We start from the raw sequence: 19,017 nt of genomic DNA, 5'->3' as shown, positions 1-19,017 counted from the left end.
GCAAATTTTTTGAAGATTCTGCATTGAAATAATTATAACACTTTGATTTCAATCAACATTATTAAAATCTTTACAAGCATAAAAAAGGTGAATTCAATACAATTTGTTGGACTGATAAAAAATCTGTAGCATTATTGTCTAAAAATAACAGAATTTGGGAAGAGAATAACAATAAGAAGATATAGATAAGTTCCCTTAAGAGATTCCAGAGTCTTTTTACAAGCACCAGATGAGGCATAGATCTGATGACCTTTGAGTTTATTTCCTACTCTGAAATTTTAAAATTCTCTGATTTCTAAAATTCTCTGAGTTGTCTATCCGTAAACCAGTTTCTCACAGCCAGCTCTATGGGCATATATAACATATATTCCCACGTTCATACTTTGGCAAAATAACAATAACAGCATTGATAACATCGATTGATGCTTTGGTATTTTTTATTTTAAATATTTTTTATTTTAAAATATTGTTTACTTTTTAGTATAGTCACCCTGTTGTCCTAGCAAATACTAGGTGTCATTTATTCTTTCTATTTTTTTTTTGTACCCGCTAACCATCCCCATTTTCCCTATCCCCCGACTACCATTCCCAGCCTCTTGTACCTACTCTTCTACTCTCTATTCCCATGGGTTCTGTTGTTTTTATTTTTAGATCCCACAAATAAGTGAGAAAATGAGATATTTGTCTTTCTGCCTGGCTTATTTTACTTAACATAATGACCCCCAGTTCCATCCACGTTGTTGCAAATGACAGAATTTCATTCTACTTTTATGGCTGAGTAGTACTCCATTGTTTACATGTATTACATTGTCTTTACCCAGTCATCTGTTCAACACTTTGGTTGCTTCCAAATCTTGGCTATTGTGCATAGGGCTACAATAAACATGGGAGTGCAGATATATTTTTGATATACCGATTTACTTTCTTTTGGGTATATATCTAACAGTGGGATTGCTGGAACATATGGTAGTTCTATTTTTCTTTTTTTGAGGAACTTCTAAATTGTTTTTCATAGTGGTTTTACTAATTTACATTACCACCAACACTGTATGAGGTTTCTTTTTTCTCCACATTCTCGCCAGCATTTGTTACTGCCTGTCTTTTAAATAAAAGCCATTTTAATTGAGGTGCGATAATATTTTATTGCAGTTTTGATGTGCATTTCTCAGATGATCAATGATATTGAGCACCTTATCATACAGCTGTTTTCCATGCATATGTCCTCTTTTGAGAAATGCCTATTCAGGACTTTCATCCATTTTAAAATCTGCTTATTATATTTTTCCTTTCCTATAGAGTTGTTTTAGCTCCTATGATTTCTGATTACTAATCCATTGTCATATGAATAGTTTGAAAATATTTTCTCTAATTCTGTAAGTTGTCTGTGCATTTTGTTGATTGTTTTCTTTGCTGTGCAAAACTTGTGATTGCATTTGTCCATTTTTGTGTTGGTTGCCAGTACAATAAATAGCACTTAATAGTGTATTACTCAAGAAATCTTCACCCAGTCCAATGTCCTGATGAATTTCTCCAGTGTTTGCTTTTAGTAGTTTCACAATTTGAGGTCTTATATTTGCGTCTTTAATGTGTTTGGATTTGACTTTTGTATATGGTGAGAGACCAGGATCTAGTTTCATTCTTCTGCATACGTATATCTGGTTTTCTTAGCACCACTTACTGAAGAGACAGTTCTTTCCCCAAAGTGTGTTCTTGGCACCTTTGTCAAAAATGAGTCCACTACAGGTGAACAGACTTATATCTGAGTTCTCTATTCTGTTCCGCTGGTCTATTTATGTGTTTTTGCGCCAGTACCATGTATTTTGGTTACTATAAGTATTAGTACATTTTCATGCTGCTATAAAGAACTAACTTAAAAATGGGTAATTTACAAAGAAAAACGGTTAAGTTGACTCACAGTTCTGCAGGCTTAACAGGAAGCATGACTGGGCAGCCTCAGAAAACTTACAATCATGGTGGAAGGTGACTGGAAAGCACACGCATCTTCACAATGTTGGAAGCATGCACATCTTCACAATGGCAGGACAGGAGAGAGAGTGAGGGTGTAAGTGTCACACTTTTAAGCCATCAGATCTCATAAGAACTCACTCACTATCATGAGAACTGCATGGGGGAAATCCACCCCAATGATTTAATTACTTCCCACCAGGTCCCTTCCCTGACACATGGGGATTACAATTCGAAACAGGATTTGTGTGGGGACACAGCCAAACCATATCACTATAGTTCTGTAGTATAATTTGAAATAAGGTAATGTGATTACTCCAGTTTTGTTCTTTTTGCTCTGGATAGCTTTGGATATTCTGGGTCTGTTATGGTTCCCCATAAAATTTAGAATTGTTTTTCTATTTCTGTAAAAAGTATCAATGGTATTTGGATAGGGATTGCATTAAATCTATAGATTGCTTTGGGTAGAATGGACATTTTAAAAATATGAATTCTTCCTATCCACAAACAGAGAATACCTTTCCATATTTTGGTGTTCTTTTTAATTTCTTGAATCTATGTTTAATTTAAAAAAAAATTTCAGTTCTTTGGTTAAGTTAATTAATTCTATGTATTTTATTTTATTTATAGCTATTGTAAATGGGATTACCTTCATGATTTCTTTTTCAGAATATTCTATGTGGGCATATAGAAATGCTACTGATTTTTAATGTTAAATTTGTATCTTACAAATTTATTGAATTTATCAGCTGTAATAGATTTTTGGTAAAGTCTCTGGGTTTTGTGAAGTATAAAATGATATCATCTGCAAACAACAATAGTTTGACTTCTTTCATTTTAATTTGGATGTTCTTCATTTCTTTCTCTTGTCTGATTGGTCTAGCTTGGAATTCTAGTACTATGTTGAATAACAGTGGTGAAAGTGAGCATCCTTGTTATATTCCTGATCTTAGAAGAAAGGCTTTCAGGTTTTCCCCATTCAGTATAATACTAGCTATGGGTCTATTGTATATGCCCTTTATCATATTGAGATATGTTTCTTGTATACCTAGCTTTTTGAGGGTGTTATTTTATTATGAAATGATGTTGAATTCAATGGACCTCTCTGCAGAAACCCTACAATCCAGAATACAGTGGGGCCCAATATTCAATATTTTTAAAGAAAAGAATTTTCAACCCAAAATTTCATATCCAGCTAAACTAAGTTTCATAAATGAAGAAGAAATAAAATTGTTTACAGACAAGCAAATGCTGAGGGATTCTGTACCACCAGGCTTGCCTTACAAGAACTCCTGAAGGAAGCACTAAATATGGGAAAGAAAACCGGTACCAGCCACTGCAAAAACACACCAAAATATAAAGACCAGTGACACCATGAAGAAACTGAATCAACTAATGTGCAAAATAATCAGCTAGAATCATGATGACAGGATCAAATTCACATATAACAATATTAACATTAAATGTAAATGGGCTAAATGCCCAAATTAAAAGACACAGACTGGCAAGTTGGATAAAGACTCAAGACCCATCAATGTGCAGTATTCAGGAGACCCATCTCACGTGCAAAGACACATACAGGCTCAAAATAAAGGAATGGAGGAATATTTGCCAAGCAATGAAAAGCAAAAAAAGCTGGTGTTGCAATCCTAGTCTCTGATAAAGCAGACTTTAAACCAACAAAGGTCAAAAAAGACAAAGAAAGGCATTACATAACGGTAAAGCGATCAATGCAACAAGAAGAACTAACTATCCTAAATATATATGCACCCAACACAGAAGCACCTAGATTCATAAAACAAGTTCTTAGAGACCTACAAAGGGGCTTAAACTCCCACATAATAATAGTGGGAGACTTTAACACCCCACTGTCAATATTAGACAGATCAATGAGATAGATTATTAACAAGAATATTCAGGACCTGAACTCAGCTCTGGACCAAGTGGACCTAATAGACATCTACAGAACTCTCCACCCCAAATCAACAGAATATACATTCTTCTCAGCACCATATAGCACTTACTCTAAAATCAACCATATAATTGGAAGTAAAACACTTCTCAGCAAATGCGAAAAAAAAAGACAAAAACAAAAAACCGGAAATTATAACAAACGGTCTCTCAGACCACAGTGCAATCAAATTAGAGCTTAGGATTAAGAAACTCACTCAAAACCACACAACTATATAGAAACTGAACAACCTGGTTCTGAATGACTACTGGGTAAATAAAGAAATTAAGGCAGAAATAAATAAGTTATTTGAAACCAATGAGAATGAAGACACAACGTACCAGAATCTCTGGAACACAGTTAAGCAGCGTCTAGAGGAAAATTTATAGCACTAAATGCCCACATCAGAAAGCAGAAAAGATCTAAAATCAACACCCTGACATCACAGTTAAAATAATTGAGAAGCAAGAGCAAACAAATTCCAAAACTAGCAGAAGACAAGAAATAACTAAGATCAGAGTGGAACTGAAGAAGATAGAGACACGAAAAACACTTCAAAAATCCAGGAATCTAGGAGGTGGTTTTTTGAAAAGATTAACAAAATAGATAGACCACTAGCCAGACTAATAAAGAAGAAAAGAGAGAAGAATCAAATCGACCCAATAAAAATGATAAAGGGGATAGCACCACTGATCCCACAGAAATACAACCTACCATCAGAGAATATTATAAACACCTCTACACAAATAAACTAGGAAACCTAGAAGAAATCAATAAATTCCTGGACACATACACCCTCCCAATACTAAACCCGAGAGAAGTCGCATCCCTGAATAGACCAATAACAAGTTCTAAAATTGAGGCAGGAGTTAACAGCCTACCAACCAAAAGAAAGGCCAGGACCAGACAGATTCACAGCCAAGCTCTACCAGAGGTACAAAGAGGAGCTGGTACCATTTCTTCTGAAACTATTACAAACAATAGAAAAAAAGGGACTTCTCCCTAATTCAATTTATGAGGCCAGCATCATCCTGATTCCAAAACCTGGCAAAGACACAACAAAAAAAGAAAATTTCAGGCCAATATCCCTGATGAACATCGATGCGAAAATTCTCAATAAAATTCTGGCAAATCAAATTCAGCAGCAAATCAAGTGGGCTTCATCCCTGAGATGCAAGGCTGGTCCAACATACGCAAATCAATAAATGTACTCCATCACATAAACAAAGCCAATGACAAAAACCACATGATTATCTCAATAGATGCAGAAAAGGCCTTTGACAAAATTCAACAGCACTTCATGCTAAAAACTCTCAATAAACTAGGCACTGATGGAACATATCTCAAAATAATAAGACCTATTTATGACAAACCCACAGCCCATATCACACTGAATGGGCAAAAGCTGGAAGAATTCCCTTTGAAAACTGGCACAAACAAGGATGCCCTCTCTCACCACTCCTATTCAACATAGTATTGGAAGTTCTGGCCAGGGCAATCAGGCAAGAGAAAGAAATAAAGGCTATTCAAACGGGAAGAGAGGAAGTCAAATTGTCTCTGTTTGCAGACAACATGATTTTATATTTAGAAAACCTCATCATCTCAGCCCAAAAACTCCTTAAGTTGATAAGCAACTTCAGCAAAGTCACAGGATAGAAAATCATTTTTGCTTGTGCAAAAATCACAAGCATTCCTATACACCAATAATAGACAGAGAACCAAGTCATAATTGAACTCCCATTCACAATTACTACAACAAGAATAAAATACCTAGAAATACAAATTAACAACTTAGAAGGGACCTGAAGGACCTCTTCAAGGGGAACTACAAGCCACTGCCCAAGGAAATAAGAGAGGACACAAATGGAAAAACATTTCATACTTATGGATAGGAAGAATCAATATCATGAAAATGGCTATACTGTCCAAAGTAATTTACAGATTCAATTCTATTTCCATCAAGCTACCATTGACTTTCCTCAGAGAACTAGAAAAAAACTACTTTAAATTTAATATGGAACCAAAAAAGAGCCTGTATAGCCAAGACAATCCTAAGTAAAAAGAACAAAGCTAGAGGCATTAGGTTACCTGACTTCAAACTATACTACAAGGCTACAGTAAACAAAACAGCATGATACTGGTACCAATTCAGATATGTAGACCAATGGAACTGAACACAGGCCTCAGAAATAACACCACACATCTACAACCATCTGATCTTTGACAAACCTGACAAAAACAAGCAAAGGGGAAAGGATTCGCTATTTAATAAATGATGTTGGGAAAACTGGCTAGACGTATGCAGAAAACAGAAACTGGAGCCCTTCCTTACATATAATACAAAAATTAACTCAAGGTGGATTAAAGAGTTAAATGTAAAACCTAAAACCATAAAAACCTTAGAAGAAAGCCTAGGCAATACCATTCAAGACATAGGCATGGGCAAAGACTTCATGGCTAAAACACCGAAAGCAATGGCAACAAAAGCCAAAATTGTCAAATAGGATCTAATTAAATTAAAGAGCTTCTGCACAGCAGAAGAAACTATCTTAGAGTGAACAGGCAACCTACAGAATGGGAGAAAATTTTTGCAATCTATCAATCTGACAAAGGTTTAATATCCAGAATTGACAAGGAACTTAAACAAATTTACAAGAAAAAAAAAACAAACAACCTCATCGAAAATTGGCTGAAGGATATGAACAGACACTTCTCAAAAGAAGACATTTATGTAGCCAACAAGCATATGAAAAAAAGCTCATCATCACTGGTCATTAGAGAAATGCAAATCAAAACCACAATTAAACACCATCTCACACTAGTTAGAATAGGGATTATTAAAAAGTCTGGAAACAATAGATGCTGGAGAGGATGCAGAGAAATCAGAATGCTTTTACACTTTTGGTGGTAGTGTAAATTAGTTCAACCATTGTGTTAAACACTGTGGTGATTCCTCAAGCATCTAGAACCAGAAATACCATGTGACCCAGCAATCCCATTACTGGGTATATACCTAAATTATAAATCATTCTACTATCAAGAAACATGTACACATGTTTATTGCATATGTTGTACTTATACACCATGAAATATTATGCAGCCATAAAAAGGATGAGTTCATATCCATTGCAGGGATATGGATGAGACTGAAAACAAAACCAAACACTGCATGTTCTCACTCATAAGTGGGAGTTGAACAATGAGAACACATGGACACAGGGAGGGGAACATTACACACTAGGGCCTTTTGGGGGTTGTGGGGCAAGGGGATGGAGAGCATTAGGACAAATACCTAATGCACACGGTGCTTAAAACCTAGATGATGGTTGAAAAGTGCAGCAAACCACCATGGCACATGTATACCTATGTAACAAACCTGCAAGTTAAGCACATGTATCCCAGAACTTAAAAGTAAATTAAAAAAGAAAGGATGTTGAATTTTATCAAATGCTTTTTCAGCATCAATTGAAAGGATTATCACTGCAGGACTCAGTGTCCATGGAGCAACAACCTTGTTCTCTACTAGCCCCATACCTAGAGCCCAGTTTCTCCAGGCCCAAGGGAGGAGCAAACAATTGCCCTCCACCCTGTTGGGCCCCATATCCCCCACTGGCTCACAGCCTCAGTCAACCAGAGACCTGACATCATTGCATGAATTTTCACAGTATAATTCACTGTAATTCACATAATCACACCATTGTTATGAATCAAAATCTGCCGCAAAAGAGATATCTTAGTTTTCTCAAAATCAAAGAATGTTTTAAAAAACCACACAGCTGCTGAATAATCAACCTGTGAAACTGGGATGTTTCTAGAATGAAACAGTAAATGTGCCTGTAATAACTTAATTTTTTATAAGTCAGAAAATTATATTTGTCTCCATCTTTTTTCCCACAGTATATTAAATAAAAAGGGAAATAAGGTATAAATAGATATTGTAAACTTTTTATATTGAAAAAGCCATGAAGTAAGCAGATAAGACAGATATTCTGTAAATTGGAGGGGTATATAGGATATTTTTGAAAAGGTACAAAGTCCTCAGATGGGCTTAGAAAATTCACTGTGTAATCCATATATCATTTTACTTGACTTGCACATCTTCAGGTGCTTGTATTTACTGTGTTCTTGCCATTAACTAAATGTCTCAGTCTGTCCCAGTGTATAATATTCTGTGAATTTTCTTGTATTACAGTTTTATTGTTGGTCTCTTTGCATCGATGATACAACAGCAACAACAATTTAAAATTATTGTTATTATTGATTCCTAGTTTTACTCTGTTTTGCCAGAGAAGATGCTTGATATTATTTCTATTTTGTTGAATACTTTAAGACTTGCTTCTTGACCTAACATATGGTCTATCTTTGAGAATGATCCATGTGCTGAGGAAAATAATGTGTATTCTGCAGCTGTTGAATGAAATGTTCTGTAAACATCTCTTACGTTTGATCCATAGTGCAGATTATGTCTGGTGTTTGTTGATATATTTTTAATGGTCTAGAAGATACATCCCATGCTGAAGGTGGACGGGAGGCAGTTTGAAGTCTCCAGGCATTATTGTATCTCTTTCTTATTCTCTAAGAATATGTGGTTTATATATCTGGGTGATCAAGAGTTAAGTGCATATAAATTTACAATTGCTATATCTCCTGCTGAATTGACCACTTTATAGTTATACAATTATGGTCATTGCCTCTTCCTATAGGTTTTGTCTTGAAATCAATCTGATTTCAAGTATAGCAACTCCTGTCCTTTCTTTTTTTTTTTATTATACTTTAAGTTCTAGGGTACCTGTGCACAACATGCAGATTTGTTACATATGTATACTTGTGCCATATTGGTGGGCTGCACCCATTAACTCATCATTTACATTAGGTATATCTCCAAATGCTATCCCTCCCTCTCCCCCCACCCTATGACAGGCCCCAGTGTGTGATGTTCCCCTTCCTGTGTCCAAGTGTTCTCATTGTTCAATTCCCACCTATGAGTGAGAACATGCGGTGTTTGGTTTTCTGTCCCTGCAATGGTTTGCTCAAAATGATGGTTTCCATCTTCATCCATGTCCCTACAAAGGACATGAACTCATCATTTTTTATGGCTGCATAGTATTCCATGGTGTATATATGCCACATTTTCTTAACCCAGTCTATCGTTGATGGACATTGGGTTGGTTCCAAGTCTTTGCTATTGTGAATAGTGCCACAATAAACATACATGTGCATGTGTCTTTATAGCAGCATGATTTATAATCCTTTGGGTATATACCCAGTAATGGGATGGCTGGGTCAAATGGTATTTCCAGTTCTAGATCCTTGAGGACTCACCACATGGTCTTCCACAATGGTTGAACTAGATTACAGTCCCACCAACAGTATAAAAGCGTTCCTATTGGGGGTGGAGCCAAGATGGCTCCAAATATTATATTTAAATAACCACTTTCTTCAAATGATATTAAAGTGCTTTACAAATACTATTTCTTTAATCTTTCATAATGTCTAGCACTCTGAAAGATGCATTAATATTTTATTTGTACATTTGCTTGCATCTTGTTCAGAGCTTCAGTCTCAAGTCTGAAGAATTTTTTAAAAGAATATAAAACATTGTCCTTATTCTTAAGTATTCTTACCTGTTCATACTTTTAGCATACACAAATAACAGTGACTCTTCCCTTTTTAATTCATTTTCCAGATGAGTTCCATTTATTCTAAGCCTGGATAAAATAATGTACAGCTTGTGGTAGTGGAAAAAAAACTGGGCTTAGAAATAGACCACAGTTGGATTTCTAGATCCATCATGTACTGGCTATGTGACTTTGTACAGACCTTTAACCTCCTTGAGGCTCAGTTACTTAATTTAGTATGTAAAGATAAATAATAAAATATTGTCATTATTATGAGACTCAAATGAGATGCTGGGTCTTTAAAATACTTTGAAAATGTAAAGGATTATGCTAATTCTACCTCCAATAAAGCTATTAATGTAAGTGAATGTGTATTATAATTCACAACAGAGAAATAATTTGTGCATTTTTTTCTTTTTCCTTTTGAGGCACAAAATAGCATCCTAAAAATTAAATATAGAATTTAAATCTTTCTATTAAAATTAAGAATAGGATATTAGAATATCAATGTTGGAATAGACCTTAGAGATAATCTAGTCCATCCCACATTACTGTATAAAAGGGGACAGTGAGACCAAGAGGAAAAATAAACTTTTTTTAGGTTATACAATTAGGCAGTGGTAAAATCAGGATTGGAACTCTGGTCCCCTTTCTTCCCATTCAATGTATTTCCTACTCTACTACAATGTCTTACCTAAATGGTCCTGTTGGGCTGTGTTATGAAACTACTGTTCATCTCTAACTTTTCATTCACTGCTTTGAGCCAAGATTTTAATATGAACTGTTAAGAAGGCTTCTCCTTGGTGGGAGATTACTTTTCACAAACAGAATGACCTAGAAGGCAATTCTTTCATACATTTTACCTTCCTGCCAGTAGATTGTAAACTATTGCATGGCTACTGGGACAATAGGTAGGAAAACCAGAAAATGTGACCCAAGGCTGGAGGTCATGTTATTTTTTCCTTAGGGATATATAGATATTGGTCTTGCTGGAGCAACAAATAGAAAATAAGTTAGTGACTAGCATATGGTAAATATTCCTATAGTGTTCATTTTATTCCATTTCTCCTCACATTATGATAGAATGTTATTGCCTACAAAGTACTTTCATATTTTTTATTTCAAGTTATTTTCACAACAAATACATGAGGTAAGGATTGTTCTCACATTACAGATGAGAAAACTGAGACTCTGAGAGAGTAAATTAATTGCCAAACTTTACACAGTAAACAAGAGAGCTAAGAGTTCAACCTAGATTCTCTAACCGCAAATGAAGGGATCTTTCCACTATACCATAATGGCCTATGATTTTGCCATACTTAATGAATTCTGAAAAATATTACTAAAGATGCAACTACAATTTGATAAATGCCATGTGGAAGAAGTTCTAAAGATTGTAACTAAACAAAAACAGACTTATATCTTAACCTTTCTTCGAAACTATGTGAAGACCTTTTTTCTTCCTTTTTTTTTTTTTTTTTTTTAATACAGACGAGGTCTCACTATGTTGCTCAGGCTGGTCTCGAACTCCTGAGCTCAAGTGATCCTCTCGCTTTGGCATCCCAAAGTGCTGGGATTGCAGGCATGAGCCGCCATGCCCAGACAGCCACCATGCCTGGCCAACTACCTAAATACTCCTCAATTATAAGAAGAGGCTTAAATTGCTTAGACTGAACAAGTGTCCTAAAGTACGGAACACAAGTCTAGAATCAGTCAGAATTAACCTTGCATTGCTGATTTAGCTAAACAAACAGATCTCAAAAGTTGGAAGGGCTCGATTCTACACTTACAAAGGATACACTTATTCTGGAAATTTTGGTTCTCACTTACGTATTAATAATATATGGAAAAATGCAGAAGGAAAAATTAAAAAAAAAAAAGAACCATAGATGCTTTATTCCTGAGAATGGTTGCTTCTTTCTCTAGTGCAATTTTTTTAAAGTTGCATATATTGTGGTTGTGAAGTATTTTCTGAATATACAACGTGAAAAACTTTCCTCCAAAAACTAAATAAAGTAGGGGCACAATGAAGTAAAGGTAGAATTGTTCATAAGAAAAGCAAGAAATGATACAGTCACAGTTTTCTCTTAGATATTTAGATCTTTCTAAGCACAGTGTTAGAAGTCAGAGAGATCTGGATGTAAAACAAACCCTACACTTAATAGCTATATGATCTTAGGCAGTCAAATAACCTGCTTAAGATAGTTTTTTAATTTGTGAAATGGAGATGATAATACCTACATCATAGGATTGCTATGAGGATTAAATGTGATAACACATGTAAAGCTCTTGGTACTTGATTTGTAAAGTTCCATAAGTGATATTCCCTTTCCTCTCACCCCTTCCTATGATGATTTCCTGTTAATTCCAAAAGCCTACATATTTTCAACCTAAGAAGATAATTTTATTAACTGTATTGTTCAGATTTTCACCACTGCTTTGATGCCTCAATCTTTCTGGAAGAAAGCTTCACTTTCTTATAAACAAAATGCCTTAACTTTTCATATTACACAGATTATCTCACTATAGTTTACTCTTTCAAACACACACACACACACACACACACACACAACAACAACAACAACCACTGAAGTACCTACCTCTTAACACCTCAAAAATGTCCAATGTCTGGCATCGATCCTCAGCATGCTCAATTCTTCTTTGAAGGCCTGTAGTACACGTCTGTATTTTTTACTTTTGTGACTTATCCATCACAACATGGCTTTTATCCTCTGTTGCTGAGGCAGAAATGCCAAAAGGAGTCCACAGCCTTGGGTAAAATAGATTCAATGAGCAGAAGGCAAACCTATGATGAGAACTTGATAAATCGAAGACTGAAACACCTTTTACCCATTTCAAGTTCAGTATTATAATTAGGACAGAAAGATATTTTGATCTCAAAGGCTGAGATAATTGTGCTAATTATTCAATGGTTGTGCTAATCCAAGATGTAGGACTTTTTTAGTCTTTTATACATATTGACCCTGAGAATATTCCACAAGCCTAAGAAAACTTATTTTGTGACTGTGAGTAAGATTCAGTCTAAAAGAATAATAGCTGAGTTATATGTATAATTTTGAATTATGTTTACATAAATTATAAATAATACCATTTTTTAAAAATAGAACCACGGATGAACAGTGAATTTAATAACTATTACCTAAATTTTATTAAGTAGCAAAATGTTTTTATATATATCCGATCTATGATTTACAGATTAGGTATGACTACTTCCTCTTTTTGACCTTTTAGGCAAAACAAAATAAGATCATAAATCTTAAAAGACCACAATTTTGAATAAACATGAATTCCTAACTACTTGAAATACATCACATTTTCACCATGAGGAGAATTTTCTGATCCAATTAAATGAAAAGACATATGTGCAGTTTACAAACTTGACAGAAACATACAAACAGAAAAACACTTGAATAAGAATAGCCATCCCTTTCTACCTCACTCCAAAATAAAAAAATAAGTCATTTTGAGAACATTAAAATTAAAATGTTAATCATTACACTAATAACCAGTTGACATTTTATAATTTTAGGTGGTTCAAAAAAGGTTTTCTATCTAGAAGTCAGATCATTAAACTATGGTCCAGAAGCAAAGTGTGGCCTAACAAAGGTTTGTGGAGGGTCTTATTATTCTTCCCACTACCCAGCTTTGGGAATTTTTCCATTCCTTAAAGATTACTTTTAGTAGTAGAAGATAAAACAAAAGAAAAAACTTAGAAGTTTGGGGATATTCTGAAGGTTTAGAAAGATAATGAATGGGAATGTTTGAAATTAAGAATGCCTTAAAAATTTGTTTACTGTGTGAATAAAACATCTGAGTCAAGGTTACTGGATAGGTAAAAAAAATCAGTTAAAATCGAGAAGAAACTGGAAATCTTATTTAATCTGAAATTATTAGAAAGTATATTCCACAGTTCATTTATACATAAGCAAATTTCAAAAAAATGGTATGTAGCTTTATGTAAATATACTCATAACTCTCTATTAGATGTGTGACATGTTCAAGAGTGAGGTGCTTTTCTAGAGTTGATATGGTAGGGATCTTAGGGTTACTGCCCAATTTTGTATTATTAACCTGTGGAAAAATCTGTTCCCATGAAGTACTGAGATTTGAGCTGGCCATACTAGCAAACATGTTATTTGCAGCTCCTTGTTGCCACAACTATGATGAAAGAGTCAGTCTTGTGTACCTATATCTGCTCCTGAGAAGTCCCCTTCTGATTCTACAGTTTTAATGATTTATAGATGCAATAACAATATCTTTGTGGGTAGCCAAGAAAAGGGTCAAAAATTGCCTCCACAGTCAGGAAGGACACTAAGAAGAAAGTTCTGAGTAGCTTTCATTCTGCTATACTGAGCTTCACGAGGACAGGGTGAGTGTTATTCATGTCTAAGGCCCTGTGCTAAGCCTTACATATAGTAGATGCTCAATAAATATCTGCTAAATAGTTTGTAAGATCCTCAAGGGAGAAAGCATTTTCCTGATCTTCCAAGTTTTTCATTATGTACTCATCACTGAATAGCAGCTATTTTTGTGAGTTGACTATCATCACATAGGTAAACATAATAAGGAGCAATGTTTTGAAGAAGCAGATAAAGTGAGTCACATAATAGTGCAAATGTAGATATGTATCCTAGAGGAGCTGCTACTCACCTACCTTCCTGTGTGACCAGGATGAAGGAGATAGGTGGTCATTATCTCTTCTTTCAAGTATCACCTGGGAAACCCATCATTCTTGAAAGAAGCAGTGGTATCTTGCAACTTGGCTATTTAGTCTATTTCCTTGTAGAAGGGTAAAAACAAGCAGAATTGGTGACTGTTAATTACATAACCCTCTCAGAGTTAAATCTTTATAGAAACAGAGGTAGTGAAAGGGATTAAAAAAGAATATTAGCCTTTGCTAGCTTTTCAGAAATTAATCCTCACGATTGTCTGACTAGACAGACAGAAAGAGAGAGGTAAACTAAAATAAACATGGCATAGCAATGACAAAGAACAAATACATATACAAACACAACATGATCCAAAGAATTTTCTAAAATTCATAAGCAAGTTAAAGGACTATCTTTCAGGACAGATGACCATCATGGATAAGAAACAAGCTTCTATTAAAAGAAGATGCCAAATAAGCCTACTTCCACCACTTGGAAAAAAGCACCATTCTTTTTTGTAGAACTGACAAACCAGAAACCATTTTTCCCCTGATGGGGAAAACCACCTTTCTTCCGCTTGGGCTTTTTTTTTTTTTTCATTCTATATTTACCAAGAAATATATCGCTGCGGTAGACAGTTCATGTATAGTAAATCATCAATATGGTTTAAGCTAATAAAAGCCAAAATGAGACTATTAAGTAGCCTAATGCTGTGTAACAGTCCAATGCTTGACTTACTTAAATACATATATTCTTTGGTGAAATTAGCTTCATTCAGTTTTATGTTTGTTTGTTTGTTTGTTTTTCAACAAGGCTGTTTATTTCTGCTGGGTGCAGGAGGGCTGAGTCCAAAAAGAGAGTCAGCGAAGCGAGATCGACGTGGGGCCGTTTTATAGGATTTGAGTGGGTAACGGAATATTACAGTCAAAGGCAGTTGTTCTCTGGCGGGCAAGGGAGGGAGTCACAAGGTGCTCAGTGGGGGAGCTTCTGAGCCAGGAGAAGGAATTTCACAAGGTAATGTCATCAGTTAAGGCAGGAACAGGCCATCTGGATGTATATGTGCAAGTCACAGGGGATATGATGGCTTAGCTTGGGCTCAGAGGCCTGACATTCCTGTCTTCTTATATTAATAGGAAAAACAAAACAAAATAGTGGTGAAGTGTTGGGGTGGCAACAATTTTGGGGGATGGTATGGAGAGATAACGGGCGATGTTTCTCAGGGCTACTTCGAGTGGGATTGGGGTGGTGTGGGAACATACAATGGGAGAGATTAAACTGAAGGAAGATTTTGTGGTAAGAGGTGATATTACGGGGTTGTTAGAAGTAGCATTTGTTGTGTAGACTCATTGGTGATAGCCTGGATGTGGTTTTGTATGAATTGGGAAACTAAACGAAAGACACAAAGCCCAAATAAGAGAAGGAGAAAAACAGGTATTAAAGGACTAAGAATTAGGAGGACCCAGGACATCCAATTAGAGAATGCTCAAGAGGGTTCAGTGTAATTACTTGCTTGGTTGATGAGTTTTTGGGCTCTACCCTTGACAGAACCCTCCTTTTTAAGTTGGAGGCTGAGCTTGGTGAGGTGTGCTTTTAAAAGACCATTAGTCAGTTCTACCTTTCCTGAAGATTGAGGATGGTAGGGGGTATGAAATTTCCACTGAAAACCAAGAGCCTGAGAAACTGCTTGGGTGATTTGACTAACAAAGGCCAGTCTGTTATTGGACTGTATAGAGGTAGGAAGGCCAAACCCAGGAATTATATCTGACAGAAGGGAAGAAATGACTGTGGTGGCCTTCTCAGACCCTGTGGGAAAGTCTTCTACCCATGCAGTGAAAGTGTCTACCCAGACCAAGAGGTATTTTAGTTTCCTAGCTTGGGGCATGTGAGTAAAGTCAGTTTGCTAGTCCTGGGCAGGGGCAAATCCCCGAGCTTGATGTATAGGGAAGGGAGGTCACAGGGCCTGAAAAATCCCTGAGGAGTAGTAGAATAGCAGATGAAACACTGAGAAGTGATTTCCTTGAGGATAGATTTCCACGATGGAAAAGAAATGAGAGGTTCTAAGAGGTGGGCTAGTGGCTTGTAACCTACAAAGAAGACGTTATGAAATGATGACAGAATAGAATGGGCTTGTGAGGCTGGAAGGAGATATTTTCTTTGGTCCAAGAACCATTTTCTTTGTGTGCGAAGAGACTGATAGGTGGAAGTTTCAGTGGGGGAGTAGGTGGGAGTGACTGGTGACAAGGAGAAAAACTGCCGTGAAGGATAGAAGTTGGAATGCTAGCTGCATTTTTAGCTACCTTATCAGCATAAGCGCTGCCCTGAGTGATGGGATCTGATGCCTTTTGATGGCCCTTGCAGTGAATGACTCTAGTTTTTTTGGGAAGTAAAGCTACCTTGAGAAGAGTTTTTATTAAAGAGGTATTAATGATGGAGGACCTTTGTGTAGTGAGGAAACCTCTTTTTGCCCATATAACAGCAGGGTGGTACAGGATATGGAAGGCATATTTAGAGTCAGTATAAATATTGACGTGTGGTTCCTTTGCAAGAGTGAGGGCTTGAGTTAAGGCAATGAGTTTGGCTTGCTGAGAGGTAGTGGAGGGTGTCAGAGCAGTAGCCTCAATGATAGATTTCGAATATACTATAGCATAGCCTGCCTTTGCTGGTGTGTAGCGATTAGGCCTGGTGGAACTGCCATCAATAAACCAGGTGTGATAAGGGTGAGGAACAGGAAAGAAGGAAATATGGGAAAATGGAGTGAATGCCAGGTGTATCAGAGAGATACAGTCTTGGGGGTCAGGTGTGGTATCAGGAATAATGTGGGAGGCTGGATTGAAGTCCGGGCCAGGAACAATGGTAACTGTGGGAGACTCAACAAAGGGTGAGTACAGCTGAAGGAACTGGGGAGCAGAAAGTATATGTGTCAGGTGTGAGGAAGAAAATAGATTTTGGAAGTTATGAGAACTGTAGAGAGTGAGTTGAGCACAGTTTGTGATTTTGAGAGCCTCCAAAACTATTAGGGTGGGAGCAGCTGCTGCATGGAGATATGATGGCCAGCCTAAAACAGTAAGGTCAAGTTGTATGGACAAAAGTGCTACAGGGCGCAGTCCCAGTCCTTGTGTAAGAATTCCAACTGCATAGCTCTGCACTTCAGCTGTGTGTGATGAAAAGTGTTGGGATGAGTCAGGGAGAGCTAGTGTGGGAGCAGTCTCTAAAGCTGTCTTCAAGGAATGGAAAGAGGAGTAGGGAAACGATTTAGGATCTATGGGATCAGCAAGATTTCCTTTCGTGAGTTTATATAATGGTTTTGTTAAGATGGCAAAAACAAAAATGGTTTTGTTAGGTATCCAAAGGTGAAAGTATCCAACCATGCCCAGGAAGGAAAGGAGTTGTTGTTTTGTAGAAGGGGTTGGGGTTTGAGAGATCAGTTGGACATGAACGGCAGGGAGAGCAGGTGTGTTTTTATGAAGAATTATGCCGAGGTAGGTAATGGATGGAGAAGAAATTTGAGCTTTGGAGGGGGATACCCGATATCCTTTGGAGAATAAATGTTGAAGGAGCAGAAAGTGTCTTGTTGAGAAGATTCAAAGGAGGGGCTACAAAGTAGAAGGTTATCATTATATTGAATAAGGTGAGAAGCAGAGGGGTAGAAATAAAGTAAATCACAAGAAAGAGCTTGGCTGAAGTAATGAGGGCTGTCCCTGAAGCCTTGAGGCAGTATAGCCCAGGTAAGCTGCTGGGACTGATGGGTGTCAGGGTCAGTCCAAGTGAAAGTGAAGAGGGTCTGGGATGAAGGGTGCAAAGGAATAGTAAAGAAAGCATGTTTGGGGGTTGGAGCCAAGATGGCCAAAAAGGAACAGCTCTGGTCTACAGCTCCTGGCGTGAGCGACGCAGAAGACGGGTGATTTCTGCATTTCCATCTGAGGTACCAGGTCCATCTCACTAGGGAGTGCCAGACAGTGGGCACAGGACAGTGGGTGCAGTGCACCATGAGCAAGCCGAAGTAGGGTGAGGCATTGCCTCACTCGGGAAGTGCAAGGGGTCAGGGAGTTCCCTTTCCTAGTCAAAGAAAGGGGTGAAAGACGGCACCTGGAAAATCGGGTCACTCCCACCCTAATACTGTGCTTTTCCAATGGGCTTAAAAAAAGGCACACCAGGAGATTATATCCCGCACCTGGCTAGGAGGGTCCTACGCCCACGGAGTCTCGCTCATTGCTAGCACAGCAGTCTGAGATCAAACTGCAAGGCGGCAGCGAGGCTGGGGGAGGGGCGCTTGCCATTGCCCAAGCTTGATTAGGTAAACAAAGCAGCCCGGAAGCTTGAACTGGGTGGAGCCCACCACAGCTCAAGGAGGTCTGCCTGCCTCTGTAGCCTCCAACTCTGGGGGCAGGGCACAGACAAACAAAAACACAGCAGTAACCTCTGCAGACTTAAATGTCCCTGTCTGACAGCTTTGAAGAGAGTAGTGGTTCTCCCAGCATGAACCTGGAGATCTGAGAACGGGCAGACAGCCTCCTCAAGTGCGTCCCTGACCCCCGAGCAGCCTAACTGGGAGGCACCCCCCAGTAGGTGCAGACTGACACCTCACACGGCCAGGTACTCCTCTGAGAAAAAAATTCCAGAGGAAAAATAGGCAGCAGCAATTGCAGGACACCAATATCCGCTGTTCTACAGCCACCACTGTTCTGCAGCCACCGCTGCTGATACCCAGGCAAACAGGGCCTGGAGTGGACCTCTAGCAAACTCCTACAGACTTGCAGCTGAGGGTCCTGTCTGTTAGAAGGAAAACTAACAAACAGAAAGGACATCCACACCA

The 19,017-nt window shown here is 37.5% G+C and overlaps 1 protein-coding gene across 4 annotated transcripts in view; it reads right to left on the bottom strand.

Moving 5' to 3' along the window:
* Positions 1 to 19,017, bottom strand: part of ZC3H12B (zinc finger CCCH-type containing 12B) — a 444,060-nt gene that overhangs the window by 114,890 nt on the left and 310,153 nt on the right. For 2 of the 4 annotated variants that reach the window (XM_032757074.2, XM_058441403.1), the window contains exons 1-2: positions 14,206 to 14,273; positions 12,135 to 12,304 (exon numbers count right to left, since the gene is read on the bottom strand). The gene's annotated coding sequence lies outside the window, so the exon portion shown is untranslated. Of the gene's footprint in view, positions 1 to 1,915; positions 2,028 to 12,134; positions 12,305 to 14,205; positions 14,335 to 19,017 lie in introns of those variants that run through there. The other 2 variants (XM_058441401.1, XM_058441402.1) reach the window with 2 other exon arrangements.

The sequence above is a fragment of the Hylobates moloch genome, unplaced genomic scaffold, assembly GCF_009828535.3.
Source record: "Hylobates moloch isolate HMO894 unplaced genomic scaffold, HMol_V3 SCAFFOLD_7, whole genome shotgun sequence".
Classification (NCBI taxonomy): Eukaryota; Metazoa; Chordata; class Mammalia; order Primates; family Hylobatidae; genus Hylobates; species Hylobates moloch.
The sequence above is the reverse complement of the archived record's forward strand: the minus strand, read 5'-3'. Positions and strand labels throughout refer to the sequence as shown.